Raw genomic sequence first — 8139 nt, 5'->3', positions numbered from 1 at the left:
CTCTTGTCATATAGTTTTATCAGTCTTTTTGTTTGTCTGTTTTTGTTTGTATACTTCATAAATTTTACATTGGGGCCCATTTGGGCTGAACCTTCTCTTATATCTTCCCTTTATTTCCTGTCTCTCTCTCTCTCTTTTTTTCTTTTTCTTTTCTTTTTTCTCTCGTTTGGGTGGGGAATCCTGATTGCTCAGAAGTGTTCCAGGGTGCACCTTGACTGCACCACAATCAATACATCCAACTACATCCGTTCAGTCCTCTCTCACCAAAATGACTAGGAGAAGGAATGCCCAACAGAAGAAAAATACAGAGGATGGGCCTTCTGCAGCAGAGCTAACGGCTATCAACATAGACAATATGTCGGAAAGAGAATTCAGGCTAACAATTATCCAGGCAATAGCTAGGTTGGAGAAAGCCATGGATGACCAAACGGAATTGATTAGGGCAGAACTGAAAGCGACCAGGGATGATGTTCACAATGTTAGGGCAGAACTGAAAACCACCAGGGATGAGGTTCACAGTGCTCTCAATGAATTCCAATCTAATCCAAATTCTCTAAAAGCTAGGGTAACTGAGACAGAAGATAGAATTAGTGATCTGGAGGACAAACAGAGAGAAAAAGGATCAGGAGGAAGCCTGGAACCAACAGCTTAGAAGCCACGAAAACAGAATCAGGGAAATAAATGATGCCATGAAACGTTCCAATGTTGGAATTATTGGAATCCCTGAAGGGGAGGAGAAAGAAAGAAGTCTAAAAGATATAGTGGAACAAGTTCTTCATGAAAAATTTCCCAATCTTGCGAATGAAACCAGCATTCAGGTACTAGAGGCCAAACAGTCCCCATGCAAGATTATAGATTCCAGAAAAACATCAAGGCACCTGATAGTCAAACTGAGGAATCATAATTGTAGATACAATCTCTTGAAAGCCGCTAGGACAAAGAATCTCCTTACTTACAGAGGAAAGCCCATCAGAATAATGTCAGGCCTGTCCACAGTGACCTGGCAAGCCAGAAAGGGCTGGCAAGATATATTCAGGGCACTAAATGAGAAGAACATGCAACCAAGAATACTTTATCCAGCAAGACTGACATTCAAAATGGATGGAGAGATAAAGAGTTTCCAAGACCAGCAAGGCTTAAAAGACTATGCAACCATCAAGTTGACACTGGAGGAAATATTAAGGGGAGGTTCTATAAAAGGAAAAATCCCAAGAATAGCATTGAACAGAAATATTGAGACAATCTACAGAAAGAAAGACTTCAAAGGTAACACGATGTCAATAAAAACGTATCTATCAATAATCACTCTCAATGTGAATGGCCTAAATGCGCCCATAAAACGACACAGGGTTGCAGATTGGATAAAACGACGGGACCCATCCATATGTTGTCTACAAGAGACCCATTTTGAACCTAAAGATACACCCAGACTGAAAGTGAAGGGATGGAGAAGCATCTTTCATGCCAATGGGCCTCAAAAGAAGGCTGGGGTAGCGATTCTCATATCAGATAAATTAGATTTTAAACTAAAGACTGTAGTCAGAGATACAGAAGGACACTACATAATTCTTAAAGGGACTATCCACCAAGATGATCTAACAATTGTAAATATCTATGCCCCCAATATGGGAGCAGCCAATTAAATAAGAAAACTATTAATCAAGATAAAGAGTCATATTGATATGAATACATTAATAGTAGGAGATCTTAACACGCTTCTCTCAGAAATAGATCATCCAAGCAGAAAATCAATAAAGAAACAAGAGCATTGAATGACACATTGGACCAGATGGACCTCACAGATATATACAGAACATTCCACCCTAAAACAACAGAGCACTCATTCTTCTCAAGTGCACATGGAACCTTCTCAAGAATAGACCACATACTGGGTCACAAATCAGGACTCAACCAATAATAAAAGACCGAGATTATTCTCTGCATATTCTCAGATCACAGTGCTTTGAAACTGGAGCTCAATCACAAGGAAAAGTTCGGAAGGAACTCAAACACCTGGAAGCTAAAGACCACCTTGCTTAAGAATGCTTGGATCAACCAGGAGATCAAAGAAGAACTTAAACAATTAATGGAAACCAATGAGAATGAAGACACTTCGGTCCAAAACCTATGGGACACAGCAAAGGCGGTCCTAAGGGGGAAATACATAGCCATCCAAGCCTCCCTCAAAAAAATTGAAAAATCCAGAATACACCAGCTGTCTCTACACCTTAAAGAACTGGAGAATCAACAACAAATCAAACCAACTCCACACAAAAGAAGGGAAATAAGATTAGAGCAGAGACCGATGAGGTAGAAACCAGAGATATAGTAGAACGTATCAATGAAACTAGAAGCTGGTTTTTTGAAAGAATCAATAAGACCGATAAACCATTGGCCACACTAATCCAAAAGAAAAGAGAGAAAGCCCAAATTCATAAAATTATGAATGAAAAGGGAGAGATCACAACGAACACCAAGGAAGTAGAAACAATCATCAGAAGTTATTATCAACAGTTATATGCCAATAAGCTAAGCAACCTAGGTGAAATGGATGCATTCCTGGAAAACTATAAACTCCCAAAATTGAACCAGGAAGAAATTGACAACCTGAACAGACCAATATCTAATAACGAGATTGAAACAGTGATCAAAAACCTCCCAAAAAACAAGATCCCAGGACCTGATGAATTCCCTGGGGAATTCTACCAAACTTTCAAAGAAGAAATAACACCTATTCTCCTGAAGCTGTTTCAAAAAATTAAAGCAGAAGGAAAACTTCCAGACTCTTTCTATGAAGCCAGCATTATCCTGATCCCCAAACCAGGCAAAGACCCTACCAAAAAGGAGAATTTCAGACCAATATCACTGATGAATATGGATGCTAAGATTCTCAACAAGATCCTAGCAAACAGGATCCAACAGCACATTAAAAAGATTATCCACCATGACCAGGTGGGATTCATCCATGGGCTACAAGCATGGTTCAACATTCGCAAAACAATCAGTGTGATAGAACAAATTAATAAGAGAAGAGAGAAGAACCACATGGTCCTCTCAATTGATGCAGAAAGAGCATTTGACAAAATCCAGCATCTCTTCCTGATTAAAACACTTCAAAGTATAGGGCTAGAGGGAACATTCCTGAACTTCATAAAATCTAACTATGAAAGACCCACAGCAAATATCATCCTCAATGGGAAAAAGCTTGCAGCCTTCCCGTTGAGATCAGGAACACGACATAGATGCCCACTCTCACCATTCTTGTTCAACATAGTATTAGAAGTCCTAGCAACAGCAATAAGACAGCAAAGAGAAATAAAAGTATCCAAATTGGCAATGAAGAAGTCAAACTCTCTCTCTTCGCAGATGACATGATTCTTTATATGGAAAACCCAAAAGACTCCACCCCCAAACTACTAGAACTCATACAGCAATTCAGCAACGTGGCAGGATACAAAATCAATGTACAGAAATCAGTGGATTTCTTATACACTAACAATGAAAATACAGAGGAAATTAGAGAATTGATTCCATTTACTATAGCACCAAGAACCATAAGATACCTGGGAATAAACCTAACCAAAGAGGTAAAGGAACTGTACTCGAGGAACTACAGAACACTCATGAAAGAAACTGAAGAAGACACAAAAAGATGGAAGACCATTCCATGCTCTTGGATCAGAAGAATAAACATTGTTAAAATGTCTATATCGCCTAGAGCAATCTATACTTTTAATGCCATTCGGATCAAAATTCCACCAGTATTTTTCAAAGAGCTGGAGCAAATAATCCTAAAATTGGTATGGAATCATAAGAGACCCCGAATCGCTACAGAAATGTTGAAAAACAAAAATAAAACGGGGGGCATCACATTACCTGATTTCAAGCTTTACTACAAAGCTGTGATCACCAAGACAGCATGGTACTAGCATAAAAACAGACACATAGACCAGTGGAACAGAGTAGAGAGCCCAGATATGGACCCTCAACTCTATGGGCAAATAATCTTTGACAAAACAGGAAAAAATATACAGTGGAAAAAAAAAACAGTCTCTTCAATAAATGGTGCTGGGAAAACTGGACAGCTATATGTACACCGTACAGCTTTGTGTACACCATACACAAAGATAAACTCAAAATGGATAAAAGACCTCAACGTGAGACAGGAATCCATCAGAATCCTAGAGGAGAACATAGGCAGTAACCTCTTCGATATCAGCCACAGCAACTTCTTTCAAGATATGTCTCCAAAGGCAAAGGAAACAAAAGCGAAAATGAACTTTTGGGACTTCATCAAGATCAAAAGCTTCTGCACAGCAAAGGAAACAGTCAACAAAACAAAGAGGCAACCCATGGAATGGGAGAAGATATTTGCAAATGACAGTACAGACAAAATGTTGATATCCAGGATCTATAAAGAACTCCTCAAACTCAACACACACAAAACAGACAATTATATAAAAAAAAAAAAATTGGCAGAAGATATGAACAGACACTTCTCCAATGAAGACATACAAATGGCTATCAGACACATGAAAAAATGTTCATCATCACTAGCCCTCAGGGAGATTCAAATTAAAACCACCTTGAGAAACCACCTTACAAAATGGCCAAAATTAGCAAGATAGGAAACAGCATGTGTTGGAGAGGATGTGGAGAAAGGGGAACCCTCTTACACTGTTGGTGGGAATGCAAGTTGGTGCAGCCACTTTGGAAAACGGTGTGGAGATTCCTCAAGAAATTAAAAATAGAGCTTCCCTATGACCCTGCAATTGCACTACTGGGTATTTACCCTAAAGATACAGATGTACTGAAAAGAAGGCCATCTGTACCCCAATGTTTAGAGCAGCAATGGCCACAGTCGCCAAACTGTGGAAAGAACCAAGATGCTCTTCAACGAACAAATGGATAAGGAAGATGTGGTCCATATACACTAAGGAGTATTATGCCTCCATCAGAAAGGACGAATACCCAACTTTTGTAGCAACATGGACGGGACTGGAAGAGATTATGCTGAGTGAAATAAGTCAAGCAGAGAGAGTCAATTATCAAATGGTTTCACTTACTTGTGGAGCATAACAAATAGCATGGAGGAGAAAGGGAGATGGAGAGAAGGGAGTTGAAGGAAATTGAAAGGGGAAGTGAACCATGAGAGACTAGGGACTCTGAAAAACAATCTGAGGGTTTTGAAGGGGCGGGGGGAGGGAGGTTGGGGGAACCAGGTGGTGGGTATTAGAGAGGGCACGGATTGCATGGAGCACTGGGTGTGGTGCAAAAACAATGAATACTGTTACGCTGAAAAGAAATAAAAAATTAAAAAAAAAATAGACCTTTCAGGAAATGAGGAATAGCTATACGAGAAAAAAAAAAAAATCTCTAAATGCTCCAGAGGGGTACAAAAGAACAGTGGAGTGAATGAAAAGACCCACCATGATCTTGAATAGGAAGCCTCAAAGCATAAAGACAGCTTTTCTCGGGACGCCTGGGTGGCTCAGTTGGTTAAGCAGCTGCCTTCGGCTCAGGTCATGATCCCAGCGTCCTGGGATCGAGTCCCACATCGGGCTCCTTGCTCCGCAGGGAGCCTGCTTCTCCCTCTGACTCTGCCTTCCACTCTGTCGGCTTGTGCTCGCTCTCACTCTCTCTCTCTCTTACAAATAAATAAATAAAATCTTTAAAAAAAAAAAAAAAAAGACAGCTTTTCTCTTTAACCCCAACGTTGAACATGGACAGGATTTTGCGGTTATTGTTCTAGGCTTAAATGTTAAACCAATTTTGAAGTTCCTGTGGAAAAATAAGTAAGAACCATAAAAACTTTGGGAAAAGAGAGTAAAAACAGATCTAATCCTACCCACCAGATATAAAAGCAATAAACTATAATTATTTTTAAAAATAAAAAATAAACTATAACTATGAAATAGCATGTGAATAGGTAGATTGCTGGGAGAGCAGAGAAAATCCAGAAATAAGTCTAAAAACATACAAAATTAAGGCAATGATCAAGTTGGCATCTCAAGTTCAAGGGGGGAAGGATGGATTATTCAAAAGATGGTGTTAGGCCAAGTGTCATCTAAAAAGAAAATTTGTGCTCATAGCTCTTATCTTTCACTGAAATAAATTTCAACTGGATCAAAGATTTATATGTGGGGGGAAAAAAAGAACAAACCATAAAAGTACTACAAGAAACTAAATGAGAATTTTTTTTTTTAGATTTGTCTATTTTTATTTTAGACAGAGAGAAAGCAAGTATGTGAGCAGGGGAAGGAGCAAGGGGAGAGGGAAGAGAGAATCCTCAGGCCGACTCCCTGCTGAGTGTGGAGCCCAAGCAGGACTCCATCCCAGGACCCTGATCATGACCTGAGGCGAAATCAAAAGTTGCACACCCAACTGACAGAGCCACCCACCTGTCCTGAGAAACCATGTGAGAATTTTTAGGTTACCTCAGAATAAGGAAGATCTTTCTAATTGTGACATAAAACTAAACTAAAATCGTAAAAAAGATCATTAGGTTTGACAAATTAAAAGCATTTTCATGCCAAAACCATTAAAAGAAGTCAATTGGCAAAGAACACAATAGAAAAAAAGATTTAAAACACCTATCACCAAAAAAAAGGTTAACTTCTCAAATATATAACGTATTCCTACAAATCAGTAAAAAGAACAAAGGTTACAGACAATTCAACAGAAAAAGAACTACAAATGACCATTAAAAAGATGCTCAACCCTAATCGCAGTAAGAGAAATGCAATTTTTCACCTACTGATTTGCAAAGATTAAAACCTTTGATAACAGACTGCACTGGTGAGAGTTTAAGGAAACAACACTCTTCGCACATTAGCACAACCTATGAGGAGGGCAATTAGAAACCCCACTGGCAAATGCACTGACCTTTCATCTAGCAACGTCACTTTTAGGAATTTGCCCTTTGGACACATTCCAGACATATACACACATTTACGAAATAACTTATGTCAAAGTTTATTCATTTCAATACAGTTTGTAATAGCAGAAGACTGGAAACAACCCAAATGTCTAGCAATAGAACGCTGTCTAAATTACGGTCAGCTGAAGGAATTCCATGAGGCCTAAGAGAGAAATGATCTTACATATTTTAATATGAACTCATCTTCAGGATATACTGTTGTTATGTACAGAAACAACAAACTCATGCTGCCGATTATTTGCGGTGGAAGCAGCAGGGAGCTGAAAACAGCAGGGAAAGAGACTTCATTGTTTACTCATCTGTATGTGGTCCAAATACTGAACCATGTGAATATACTTCCTATACATAAATCTAGGGGAAAAAAAAAAGCCCTTGACAAATGTTTGATAAATCAGGTTATTCCTATCAATTAACTCTTGCCACACAGGCTCTAGCAAATTGCCCTCATAAGACTTGACCAGCTTATCTTTTTTTTTTTAATATTTAATTTATTTATTTGACAGACAGAGATCACAAGTAGGCAGAGAGGCAGGCAGAGAGAGAGAGGAGGAAGCAGGCTCCCTGCGGAGCAGAGAGACCGATGCAGGGCTCGATCCCAGGACCTTGGGATCATGACCTGAGGTGAAGGCAGAGTCTCTAACCCACTGAGCCACACAGGCGCCCTTAACCAGCTTATCTTAATATCTGATTAAGAAAGCAGTCTTTTTTGAATAATGCAATTTTGTATTTGAGCAGAAGAGTAACTTATATGTGAAATAAATGGGCTGGATAAGCAGTATCAACTTCAGGGTCCCAAGCCCCAATCCGCACTCTCCTAAAGACCCTGAATCAGTAACGAGAAGGTAGAAACTGTGATTTTAGACAACATAATTCTTTCTCTTTTTTGTCATTTATAATTACTCATTTTGTTCAACTGTTTTACTTCTGAATCTGAAGATGTCAACCATTCTTAACAGCGTTTGTTTGCCCTGAAGTACTGTTAAACAAAAAAACTGATTATTCAGCCACACAAATGAAAAATCTACCCTTATCATCTAATTATAAAATATTTAGGTGTTTTTCTGAAAAGTTCTCTAACCCCAAATGTATTTCCAAATAGATTTGTTTTTTCCTAATGTACTATACATTACCTGGAAGCCAGAGTGGAAAAAGATTTTTTTGTTTTACTCTGTAATCATCTTAATAACCAAACAAAGGGA

The sequence above is a fragment of the Mustela erminea genome, chromosome 2, assembly GCF_009829155.1.
Source record: "Mustela erminea isolate mMusErm1 chromosome 2, mMusErm1.Pri, whole genome shotgun sequence".
NCBI lineage: Eukaryota > Metazoa > Chordata > Mammalia > Carnivora > Mustelidae > Mustela > Mustela erminea.
This window is presented reverse-complemented; position numbering follows the sequence as displayed.